The sequence below is a fragment of the Tursiops truncatus genome, chromosome 7, assembly GCF_011762595.2.
Source record: "Tursiops truncatus isolate mTurTru1 chromosome 7, mTurTru1.mat.Y, whole genome shotgun sequence".
Lineage (NCBI taxonomy): Eukaryota > Metazoa > Chordata > Mammalia > Artiodactyla > Delphinidae > Tursiops > Tursiops truncatus.
The window spans coordinates 73,229,073-73,241,901 of record NC_047040.1 but is presented as its reverse complement, the minus strand read 5'-3'; the positions used below and the strand labels follow the sequence as shown (position 1 = coordinate 73,241,901).

General features: G+C 46.8%; 1 protein-coding gene across 3 annotated transcripts in view; it reads right to left on the bottom strand.

The window, feature by feature from the left end:
* ACVR1 (activin A receptor type 1) overlaps nucleotides 1-10,076 on the bottom strand; it is a 125,237-nt gene extending 115,161 nt beyond the window's left edge. Inside the window, exon 1 of one of the 3 annotated variants that reach the window (XM_073807696.1) lies at nucleotides 9,610-10,076. The gene's annotated coding sequence lies outside the window, so the exon portion shown is untranslated. The remainder of the gene's footprint in view (nucleotides 1-9,609) is intronic. The other 2 variants (XM_033860166.2, XM_073807695.1) reach the window with 2 other exon arrangements.
* Between the last annotated feature and the right edge of the window lie 2,753 nt (nucleotides 10,077-12,829).

Sequence of the window (12,829 nt, the reverse complement as noted above, 5' to 3'; positions counted from 1 at the left end):
ATAAATTAAATTTAAAAAGTCAGGTATAGAATTGAAATGTGCACATTATGATACAACGTATAGGAAAAACACATTAGTATGTGTTTGTAAATGTAAAAGCTATCACTGGAAGGATACACAATTAGTTTTAATCATGGTTTTTCTCCAGGAAGGTAAAGTAGAAGGCTGGAGGACAAAAGTTACCTTTCACTATATACCCTTCCTATACTTCAAGTCTTGCCTTGAGCATATGTAACATAATATAAATTTCGCTTCTAGAACAGAAAATATTTTAATGAATAAAAATATATGGGGTTTCCCTGGTGGCGCAGTGGTTGAGAGTCCGCTTGCCGATGCAGGGGACACGGGTTCATGCCCCGATCCGGGAAGATCTCACATGCCACGGGGCGGCTGGGCCCGTGAGCCATGGCCACTGAGCCTGCGCGTCCGGAGCCTGTGCTCTGCAACGGGAGAGGCCACAACAGTGAGAGGCCCACGTACCACAAAAAAAAAAAAAAAATATATATATATATATATATATATATGATTTTTAAGAAAAAACTTATAAGAACCCATATTAACATATATATGTAATGAAATAAAGCTATGTGTGTATTAGAAATAAAAACACCAATTTGAAAAAAAAAATTTTTAAGAGTAAGATGGCCCAAAAAGGAGACTGAAATATCCAAGATAAAAGTCTTTATGAGAACAAAAGAAAAGCCCTCCTGGAAGATTTCCATGTTCAATATCCACATCTGAAAAAGATTCACTCCACCAGTGCTTAGAATGTCCTAAAACAATAAGACCCTTAGGGATTAAAAGGGAACAAGGGGAGAAGGAGAGTAGCTGAGGTGGACCTAAACTGATTAAGTAACAATGAGTTGGAGGGAATCCTAAACAAACAAGCCAAGAGAAGGAAAAAAAAAAAAAAAAACCTCATCTGAATTTGAAAAGGACATTCCATTCTAAACTGAACCATTCTCTGACATTTTCCCCCCATCTCAGGAACATTTTCTATCACCTGTGTACCAAAAAGAAAAGAAAAAAAGAAAAGAAAAGAAAAAGTCATTGCTTGAATCCTTTTCACCTAAATAAGGCTTAGCAAAATAGGCATAAACATAAGTTACAGGTGTCACTCATCAAAAAGCATATCTGCCTTTGATTCTATGAGCAGATGTTCATTAGTTCCCAAGTTTAAAAGTTGAAGATTGTTATTGTACTCCTTTGTCAGGATAAACATTTGGTTTATTTGCAAGACAGGGAACTTGACCCAAAAAAGTCAATAAGAGACTTTGAACTGTTTGTACCTGGTTCATTTTATCATTCAGACCTTAGCCCACTTCTTCCCATTTCCAAAAGGCATTTCCATCCTCTTCCACAGCTCCAAGCCCTTATCTCCAGGGTTCCAGTATCATATTTGACAGGGCTCCTGTCAACTCACTAGACTCAGCTAAGCCCTCTTCTATGTCTGTGTCCCACCAGAACCTCAATGCTAGTGCCATGCCCCATCTCAAACCAGCCCCTCTTACCAACCTTCTGCTTTCTTTTAAGATCAACACCATTCTCCTAGTCACCCAGGTTCCAAAAGTCAGATACGTTTGTCCACCACCCATCCCTCCCTCTCTTCACAAAAAATGATTCATTCACTCTACAGCTTCTCCAGCCCAAAACCCAATTCTACCTACTTTCATTTCCTCTTAGGTGCTGGCCATCTACCTTCACCACTAAACTAATCATTAGTTGCCAACGGAAGGCTATATAACAGGGGTCTCACACTCATATGCCTATAAGGGACAATGCAGTTAGCACACAGTAGTGAGGCAGGCAGGCTAGGAGTCTAAAGAAATAAAGAATAAACAGCAACTGATGCTGGGCCTCAGTACCCAGAGGAAAACAGGATGAGCCAGGACTGTGGTAAACACAGCACACACGTCCCCTCAGACAGACACAATCACAATCACAGGTTTCCTGCAGGAATATGGGCCTGCTGCTGCCAGAGCTTTCAATTTTACAGGAGTAGGTGGAAATTTGGACTTTTTGTGGGAAATTTCCCCATATTTAAATGTTGGCAACCATATTTAAATGTTGGCAACCATATTAGTCACTTTAATCTGATTTGGAGAAACAAGCAAAGACCCCTACACAGAGAGAAGAACACCAGGATTGGACCCCTACACAGAGAGAAGAACACCAGGATTGGGGGGATGATGGGGGAGCAGCAGAGGGGCACGGACCATCTGCAAAGTGACTGAGACTCATACAAGAAGAAAACCAGAATTCTCACCCAGATTAGAATAAACAAATTAAGGCTGATTTTCACAATACCTAGAATAGGTTTTTCTAAACAGCTGCTTACAACCCATTAGCAAGTTGTGAAATCAATTTGGTAGATAGAGACCAGAATTTTTTGTAACAAAAATTGAACAGAAATTAGAAAGCATTGCAATAGTGTTTTGTAAAATGTGTAATCCAGCTTTATCTTTAATATGCATGCGTATGTGTGTATGTGCACTCAGTCATGATATAAACTCAACTGCTGAGAGTCAAAAATGTTTTTAAAATACTCAAATAGAACGTTTGCGTTTATATAATCTCTGGGGACTAAGATTTTCCATTTTTTACTATGCCACACTCATAAAATAGGAGAATGTTTGTTCTTGCCACCTGTTGTGCACAATAGTTCAGTTCTTCAAGCTCAAAAAAGCCTATAAAAAATATCATTTGGGGCTTCCCTGGTGGCGCAGTGGTTGAGAGTCCGCCTGCCGATGCAGGGGACACGGGTTCGTGCGCCGGTCCGGGAAGATCCCACATGCCGCGGAGCGGCTGGGCCCGTGAGCCATGGCCGCTGAGCCTGCGCATCCGGAGCCTGTGCTCCGCAACGGGAGAGGCCACAACAGTGAGAGGCCCACACACCGCAAAATATATATATATATATATATATATATATATATGTATCATTCGGCACACTTTTCCCTTACCACTTTCCTATTCCCATAGAGGAAGGTGAGAGTCACTCTAGAAAACCACCTACACTTTTTCTTGCTACTGGTTGTCCCTCCATATATTTCTCTCTCTTGTCAGTCCCTGACCTCAAGTTACAAGTCCAAAAGCTCTGGCTCTCTTGGTGGTTATTTGCTTATAAGCACTGAACTATCACTTAAGGAGAGTGAACAAGCACACTGGATTTTCACCCAGAGTGTAACACCACTTATCAATCACAGCAAAAGTGAAGATTCAGAACTTGGTTTAAAATAGCTCCTCAACCTATCCCCTCTAGACCAGAAATGCTTTTCCTCAAGTTCTTTTTACGGCACATTTTTCTCAGTACCTGCTCTCCAAACGCCAAGTATCATCCCACATCTAATATCTAGCTTTGTCTGAGATTACCCCTACCTTCCTTTATCCCCTCTGCACATTTCTCTTCAAACTCAAGGTTATTTTTTAGTTCAGTCAATAATTCTTCCATAAATGCCTAAAAAAGAAACAAAAACTAGAGCAATCTTATTTTCAATGGCATCCATGCTGCATGGTAGCCAAAGGCCCATCCGGCTTTCATAGATGAGCAAGGCACCCAGCTGTCACACGTTCGAGTGGAAAAGGTCTACGTGGGACACCCACTCAAATCAGCCCTTAAAAACCTACCGAAAGAGGACTTTACTTTGGATTCTGTCCATTTTCCCAAGAGGTCATCCACCTCTCACATCAGCACTGTCTACCACACTATTTTCACGGTCAACTGTTTGAGAACATATGCAACAAGAGAAAGTTAGTGTCGAGGAGTCAATTCACCAGTGTTTGAGTCCCAGCCACACACATGGTACTGCAGGAGTCCTGGCTCTGCAGGCTAGGAAAAATTAGTTGAGATATTTTTCCCCAAAAAAAGAGGTGGCATCCTGAACTCCAAAAACAATCAAAAAAAGGAACCAGGGCTTCCCTGGTGGCGCAGTGGTTGAGAGTCCGCCTGCCAATGCAGGGGACACGGGTTCGTGCCCCGGTCCGGGAAGATCCCACATGCCGCGGAGCGGCTGGTCCCGTGAGCCATGGCCGCTGAGCCTGCGCGTCCGGAGCCTGTGCTCCGCAACAGGAGAGGCCACAACAGTGAGAGGCCCGCACACCGCTAAAAAACAAACAAACAAACAAAAAAAAAAAACAGTTCGTTCAACCTAGAGTGTCTTTTGTCCCTGGTTCCCAAACACACTTAAGGACTTGTGTCTGGCATCATCTTCTCTTGCGACCACCTCCCTGACTGTCTACAGTACTGGCTTCCTTTGCTCCTTTCACGTGCAACCATCCAATCATTCTCTCAGCAATTAAAAAACAATTTACTGACTCTGTGGTCCGGGCCAGGTATTATATTAGGTGCAACAGATACACGGAAGACGAATACGACACAGTCCTTGCCCTCAAGGAGCCCAGTAAGAGAATTTGAAAAGTTTTAAATTGGTGAAGAGAAAAGAATTGTGTAGAACTTTAAAAATGGAGGAATGAATAACTTGAAGTCCTTGCCCTCAAAGAGATCAATCAAGTCCCAGAATGAGTAGTGAAGATGACCAAACCCTAAAAGAATGTCAAAAGGCAAAATCCAGGAAGCATTCTTGCTTGCAGTGACCAACCATTCTGAGCCCTGAAGGATCTGACTGTCCTCAAAAGTGGGAGAAAGAGGGATAGGGCAGCCAAGGTTTAGCCTTATGATGAGAGAGCTGAACTCCTGCAAATCCATCAGGGCACCTGTGCTAAATCGGACCCTCTGACCTAGCCCATCCTCCAAAAACAAACTTCACCTGCTGCATGACCCTCCACAAAATTTGGAAAGGCTAAAATGTAAAGTCACTTTCCCAGTCACAGAAATAAAGGTCAAATACCCAGAGCAAACAATGAAGCAATTCCAATGGGCAAAGTGGAATGTTGGTCAAAGACTGAAACCCAAAAATCAAACAACTGAGTGGCGGTGGCTCCGGAGAAAAAAGCTCTCCTGGATCACAGGAGAGTCTTTTAGACATATAAACAAGCTCAGATTTCCAGAAACACATACAAGAGCACAAGAATATTATTCAACTGTGCAGTCGGTTTGAATACTGGGGGTAGGGGGAAATATTTGTTTCAACTTCAAAAAGGAAGCTGCTGGGTCTCCTATTAATTTTGAGAGCATAAGTTCAAGTAAAACTACCTTCTATCTGAACCAAAGGCTGTGATGTGCCGACCACACCAACTCTTGACGAAGCTCTTTCACAAGGGGTCTTTAATTTGGGTCTCTATTTGTCCCAACAGACAAATCCTGGTTTGTAATTTCTGATTCTTAAACTAGCATGGCAAGCAAGAGCAGTCTACGGCCAAGTAGTAAAAAAGAAGAGGTAAGTATTCCATTTGGTTCTTTTAAGAGCTGGAGTTGGCCACAGAAAGAAACACAAAGTTTTCACTCCAAGAGATCAAAGAAAGCATTTTGTACCAGGAAACCCAATTCAAATCCTCATTTCCAGGAATAAAGCCGCAGTGCCCAATATTTGCTTGGGAAAATAAAACAGGAGACTATGTGGACTCCAATTAAAATCTCTGATGGTTTCATTTCAGAGCCTCGCCAGTTTAATGCCGCGAACGTTTTAGCCAGGCACTGCTTTAACGTAAATAGCGGCTTCCCAGTCTGAACGGTCACACTTACACTGGGTAAAACCGAAAGCGTTTTAACACTTCATGACAGCGTTCTTTGCCCCATCCTGAGCACTAGATATATAAGACAAGGTGATGCTGAGAAATGCCAGCTTCAGCCCAGCCCATGTCTCCCATAACCGCAGTCAGGAGAGACCACGCAACAGTCCATGCTATTATTCTAGTCACGATATTGGAAATGAGAGTGAAAGCAGGAGAAAATGGGTAGGGGGCAGGGGAGACATACCGCAATCTTATTCAGGTATGACAACAATCAGCTTACTTTAAAATTATCACCTGGGGTCTTGTCAATCAGCCAACAGTTCTTGCGTGCCTACTTCACACAGGCACCAAGCTAAGTCTACATAGTGCAGTGACATACTCCCCAAGTAATCATTATGTTAATGGTTATGTGTTTAATTTCCTTTATCTTTTTATAAAAAAGTATGCATCGTGTATGTAGGTTATAAAGTCTAAAAATAAAATCAGCACCCATGAACACATCACTTAATCCAAAAACCAGAATATCACCCAATACTGTACCATCTACCTACCTCCCCCACCCCACCCAAATCCCCAGGTCCCCGCCACACACACACACACACACACACACACACACACACACACACACGGAATTCATTGTCCTGAACTTGGGTTTCAATCTAAGTACGAATGCATTGGGCTTCCCTGGTGGCGCAGTGGTTAAGAATCCACCTGCTAACGCAGGAGACACGGGTTCGAGCCCTGGTCCGGGAAGATCCCACGTGCCGCGAAGCAACTAAGCCCATGCACCACAACTACCGAGCCTGCAATCTAGAGCCCGCGAGCCACAACTACTGAGCCCGCACGCCACAACTAATGAAGCCCGCGCGCCTAGAGCCCGTGCTCCGCAACAAGAGAAGCCACCGCAATGAGAGGCCTGCGCACTGCAAGGAAGAGTAGCCCCCGCTCGCCGCAACTAGAAAAAAGAAAGCCCGCGTGCAGCAACAAAGACCCAACGCAGCCAAAAATAACTAACTAAATAAATAATTTTTTAAGAAAAAGTATGAATGCATCTTTAGGATTATTTCCTAATCATAACCAGTGAGTTGGCTTTCCAAATACAGCAGTGTTATATTGTTTCTTCTTAAAAGATGATGTCTTTAAGGGTTTTTTTTTTTAAGGTGAATCGTTGCTTTAAAGACAAATACTAACTAATTAATAGACTGAGACAGACTTATCTATGGTAAACTCATGAAGACAGTGTACAAACGAATGACCTTTGGCAAACACTGGCAAGAATGGCCGAGAACATGGGTTCCACAGTCCCACAAACTCCTGGTTCAAATCCCCCACTCCACCACTGACTAGCTCTACAGCTTAGGGCAACTTAATTTTGCCAAGCCTCTATTTCTTGTTGTAAAGGAATGAAATGATAATAAACCATATGGTTGTTGTGAAAATATAATGAAAAAGTGCATGTAAAGAGCTGAGCACAGTGCCTGGCATGTTGTATCCAGTCCACCTCCTCCCCAAATCAACGTATCTCTCATTAAATTCACTCAAAACATATCAGAGGATTGTCCCACCATCAGTAGTTTACTTCTCCCTAATTTCTAACATGTAAAAATAAATCAAGAGTCAGGGATCCAACAGCAGAGCAAGCACAGAGGAGAGGTTCCAGTCCCAGCTCCTGTTTGCCTAAAGTACACTATTTACGCATCGATTCCATCTTCACCTCGTGACCTTGAATAGCAGGATCATTTTTCAAATCCATTTCTACCCCATCCCTCCCTCCCCCAGAAAGCTGGACTACTCAATCCAACCTTACCTAGAAGCCTATCACGATCATCACGGGACTAGTTCTGTGCAATCTAGGGTAAGATAGAGGCATAGTCTCTATTTACTGATTCAATCACTATTATCCGTTCTGTCGACAAATGCACAAAATTTGGTAAATCACTACTTTGGAAACAAAACATTACAGTACTATTAACGGAATTAAGTTCCTTACTTCTGAAATTAATTCGCCACATTCCTGAATATGGCATACTCCTCCATCTTCACTCTGCATCCTTAGTATCCTTTTAAATTACTTAGAGGTAACAAGAAACTTATTCGGATTCAAATGATCACTCTCTTCCAAGGTACGAAAGTTGTAAAACTACTACCTATATCAAGTTTTATTTAAAACCACTCTCTCCATTTCAAGTAAAACTTACCCATACTTCTAGAAAAGGAGAGAATGAACCCATCCCAGCCCTTGACTTTTTTTTTGCCATCTATGCAGAATTTATTGCAACATCATTCACCACCTTTGAGTATTTTCAGAAGGGGTGACGGTAGAAATGCGATTATCCAACACACAATGCAATCAGTCTAAGGCCTACACATCTCAGCCTCAAAAGACTTTTGTTTTTTTAATCCCAGGACAGAAAACAAAAACAACTGAATCACAAGAAAGGAGACTTGGTCTTAGAAGCCAGGTGATCCAAGTCCTGACCAGGCCTAAGATAACCTCCCAACCCCTGTGTCCCCATCAGTGACATGGTGCAGATCCATAATTCATACTCAAGCACACTGTAAAACTGGGTGGTGAGGCCAGTGTCTGAGGTCAGCACAAGTCTAGTGTCTGCTGGCTGCCCGAGCCCGGGCCCCCTGCCAGCCACCCACCTCCAGAGACAAGTGCCAGGACATACTATAGTGTTTCCATTTAAGGCTCGCCACTTGGATCAGCCCAGCTCTTGAAATTTCTTACCACCACCTTTCCAGGAAGAATTTTTTGGGGGGAAAAGGGAGGTGGTGTCTATTTTTTGCCACCGCCTTTCCTTGGGCTGTCAGAGCAGTCTGCATCTGTGGGACAGGATTCTTTAAAACCACTGGGTTAAGTCCGTGTCTAAATGCCAGGGCCTCTTTTCAAAAATATACAAAGTACGTATGAGATCAGTCCCTTTTCTCATCATCATCGAACTCCCACCTCACACACTTCAAAAAAGAAAGAAAGCCCAATAAAATTTACAAACCCATTGTACTACTTTGCTACCTCTCTCCCAAAGCCACATTAAGCACAACTTTTTAACCAAGACTTTTCTTTTCCTACTAAGTGGAATGTTTTCTTCGCTAAGTAGCTTCTTCTACAGTTTCTCTCCCATGCAAGGAGCGTTCAAAACTCCCGGGGAAAAGAAGGGGAGTCTGGGGAGAGTGGGAGACTTATGTGGCACAAACTGGACAGAGCTGAGGCAGTCTAGAACCCGACGGAAGTTAGGGAGTCCGGCAGCCCCAGAGGCCCACATCTCTCCCCAGCGCACCCAAGGGTCTAGCCTCGCTGTTTTGGTGACCGTGTTGAAGGAAGGGTTTTAAACTTGGCAAAGTACCGTGCAACATCTGTAACCACATTTGCCTTCTGGGGATCGGAAGATGAATCCCACATTCCTGGCTTTCAAGCTTTTTGAAACTGCAGCTAGGAAGAACGGAGGGAGGGAGGGCGTTGAGCAGAGTTTATTGGCTGTCTTTCCAGCAGAAAATTCCTCTTGGAAGAGACGGATATTTTGAGGGTGGGAGTGATTCGCCCATCCCTTTACTCTCTACCAAGCTCAGCTAGGAAGGTGAGCCCCGTGGCCAGGCGGTCAGATCGATTTACAAGTCAGAGGCGCGCACCCTGAAGGAGTTCACTACATGCACACACACGCGCGCACACACACACGCGCGCGCACACACACACACACACACACACACACACACTGCAAACCAGAGACCACCGCACTCCGCGCCTCTGCCCTCTGCCACATCCCACCGGCAGTTCAGGCCCACAGCAAGACAGTTTTGTTCCGCGGCGGCTTCCCCCACCGAGAGTGAATCGGCTTGGGGGAGAAAGGAATGAAAGCGAGGGGGAGGCACCTCAGACGCCCACCCTCCCACCCCCAATTCCTGCCCCTTCTCCCGCTAGGCTCCCTCTTCCCTCGGTCCTCCCGGTTCCGGCAGACGCGGCCGACGACCTGCACTAACCTCTGGTCCCGCGGCGGCGGGGGGCCGAGCCGGGGGAGGCGGAGTGCGAGCCAGCCGGGCGCTGCAGGTCGGCGCGGCGCGGCGCGGGGCGGGGCGGTGCAGCCGGCGAGGGAGCCCGGAACTCCGCGGGGCCGAGGGCCGGCGGCCGGCCCAGAGCGGCAGCGGCGGCGGCTGCGGCGGGCGGCTGCGGCGAGCCGGTGCGGGGCGCCGGGGGCTTTCCAGCCCTGGGGCCGGCGCGGCTGGTCGAGGAGCAGCCTGGCAGCGGCGGCGGCAGCGGCAGCCACCCCGGGGAAAGAGCCGGAGGAGGGAGGGGAGGCGGGGTGAAGAGGAGGCGGAGAAGGAAGGGGAGGAGGGCGGGCGGAATAAACTTCCCGAGGCGCTGCGGCACGGGCTGGAAAGACGGCCGCGGGCGGGCCGGGTGGGGGCTGGCCCGGGGGGCGGCGGGGGGCGGGGGGGGAGGACGGTCACTGGAGAGTAGAAAAGTTCCCCCAGCGTCGAGGGGGAGGCTGCGGCGGCGGCGGCTGCAAAGAGCAGGAGCCGGAGCGTGAGGAGCGGGAGGAGGAGGAGAAGGAAGTGGCTGCGGAGCGCTCGGCCAATGAGTGTCTGGAGCTGTGATTAACCAGGCAGCAACACATCATTTCCTCCCGGCGCGGATCCAGGGAGCCGGGAGGGAGAGGGAAGGCGGCGGGGCGGGGCAGTCCCCGCGCCCCCTGCAGGCGCCTAGCCGGGGGCGAGCCCGCCGAGCCCCGCCGAGCCTGGCCGAGCCGACCCCGGCACGCCTGGCGCTGTCTGGCCGGCAAGGAGGAGGCTGCGAGCGCGCCGCCCGCGGGGCTCCTCAGAGGCGGGGAGGCGGCGGGGCAGGCCCGAGCCAGGCTCCCGCGGCCAGGGTGGGAGGTGGAGAGGCTGCGCAGCGGGGTGAGTGCCCAGGTAGGCGCGGGCGGGGCCGTCTGGACAGCTCCCGGGGGCGCGCGGGGCGGGCGGGCCGGCGGGCCGGCGGGCCGGCGGGCTGCCTCCCGGGCCCGGGACTTCGGGCGGCGTGCGGCTGGAGTCCAGCTTGACAGACTTAGGCTGGATTCTCGGAGAGAAGCCTCGGGATTCTCATCCAGGCCACTTCTGACCTGTCTTCAGATCCCCTTCCACTTGGCTCATTTCCTCGTAAGGTCTGGGGTTATGCAAGAGCTTGCCATTTTTGCAGTCCGCCTCCTTAGTAATAAAAATATGCATTTGGGGCGGGGGGAGGGGGTTCTGCGGTAATCTGGCCCTGTCCTAGGCGCCATGAGAGCTTACAGTGGATAGGAAGGGACATTCCCCGCCACAGGGAGGCTGACAACCTCGGTCCTTAGATACACAAAACACACCAGTGTGCTAATATTATCCAGAGCATCAAAAAGGCATGTGAGGATCAAATTTTGCATGGTGCCTGCTGAGTGTAAGGAAAGCACCAAGCCATTTTCTCTGCCCTCTAGAAGTTTAGAATGCACAGTTCTATCACAAAGCCAAATAAAAGCGTGAAGCTAATAAATGGGAATACCATAAAGTATTTTTATCTCTACAGGTTCATTCATGCAGCAGGCATTTACAGGGTGACTGTCTGCAGTACTGCAAAAGGCTGCAAAGAAAATGGAAGATCTGGTCCCTGCAGGTCAGGAGTTTACAATCTAATTAGAAACACAAGGCAAATATACGTGAAACCCCTAGAAAAGAATCCCCAGGTACTATACAAGCAAGAAGATGTAGAAGGCTGGGGGCATTTTTCCATAAGGGGAAGGGCTTTGTACCTGTATGACTGGTGGGAATCAGGAGAGGAAATTACAGGTCAGTCCAGCAAGAGTGCCTGTATGTATTCTGGCTCTGTAGAACAATGTGGCATGTACCTCAGTGTCACTTGGCTGAAGCGTCAGCCCTGCCACTTACAAACTGTGTGACTTTGGGTCCATTTTGACCCTCTTTAAGAGGGAATATAGCCTGTCTCATGAAGTTTGTTGTGCGGTTCAAATGAGATTACACACATGTGGGAGCTTCTCAAGCTGCTGTGTGGAATATTCCTCAGTCGGGTCCATTTACAGCGTTCTCATGTTACTGACCTCTTCTTGGTAAGCTGCTTTGTAGTATCCTCTAGGCTGTAAGCTCCAGGAGGGCAGGAACCAAGTTTGGTTGTATCCACCATGTATCTTCATGCCTAGCAGAGTAGCACATGTGAGTACTCAATGAAGGTTTGCTGAGTAAGTCAATAAATGAACTAATGAATCCTGTTAAGCTTTTGACTGTTCCTTTTATCTGTAACTTCACAGTGGTCTTATTGTGTGGCTGGCTCAATGCAGAACCCTCTAACTCAACCCTCATGTAAACTAAGTTGTATTCCGGGAGACTCTCTGGGAGGATTCTGAGTACTTCTTGCAGCCTTGTAACATAGATAAATTGATAGAGTGTGTGTGTGTGTGTGTGTGTGTGTGTGTGTGTGTGTGTATAAAACAGGAGGATACACAAGGATACAGCCCTTCACACAAGGCCCACCAAGGATACAGCCCAAATACAGACCTTTGGCTTGGATACCTTAATCCAGGGTTTCTCAACCTTGGTGCTATAGACATCTTTGGTTGGATAATTATTGTGGGGTGCTGTCCTGTGCAGTGTAAGAGGTTTTGCAGCATCCTTGACCTCTATCCATTACATGTAAATAGGACTCCCTCCACAGTCATGACAACCAAAAATGTCTCCAGACATTGCCAAATGCCTAGGGAGGTGGGAGGAAGCAAAATCACTGCCCATTGAGAACCACGACTTACCCCAACATCTAACCCACTGATTTAACTCTGGTGGAAAATCACACTAGTAAAGTAACTTGGAGGAAATACATCTTCTGTTATTCTCAGATTCCCAGATCTCTTCCATCGTATGTTTCAAGGAGCAGGACTCTTGTTAATTAATTGCCGGCTGCATTGTGAATTGGCAACTCTTCTGTTTTCTGCATATCCTCCTCCTTTACACCCAGATCAACATGTTCATTTCTAAAAGTCAACAGCTTTCAAAAACTATTAGGAAACAGAGTCTTGAGCAACCTAAGAGTCCTGTACAATATTTTCCTATAAAATCAGGGAAATTTATTCCATAAAATTTTGCAGATTGTGATACAGAATATAAATTATAATTTTTAGAAATGATTTCATTTAAAATATCTAAGCAACTACAGTGAGTGATTTTCTCTCATCTCAAAGCCATT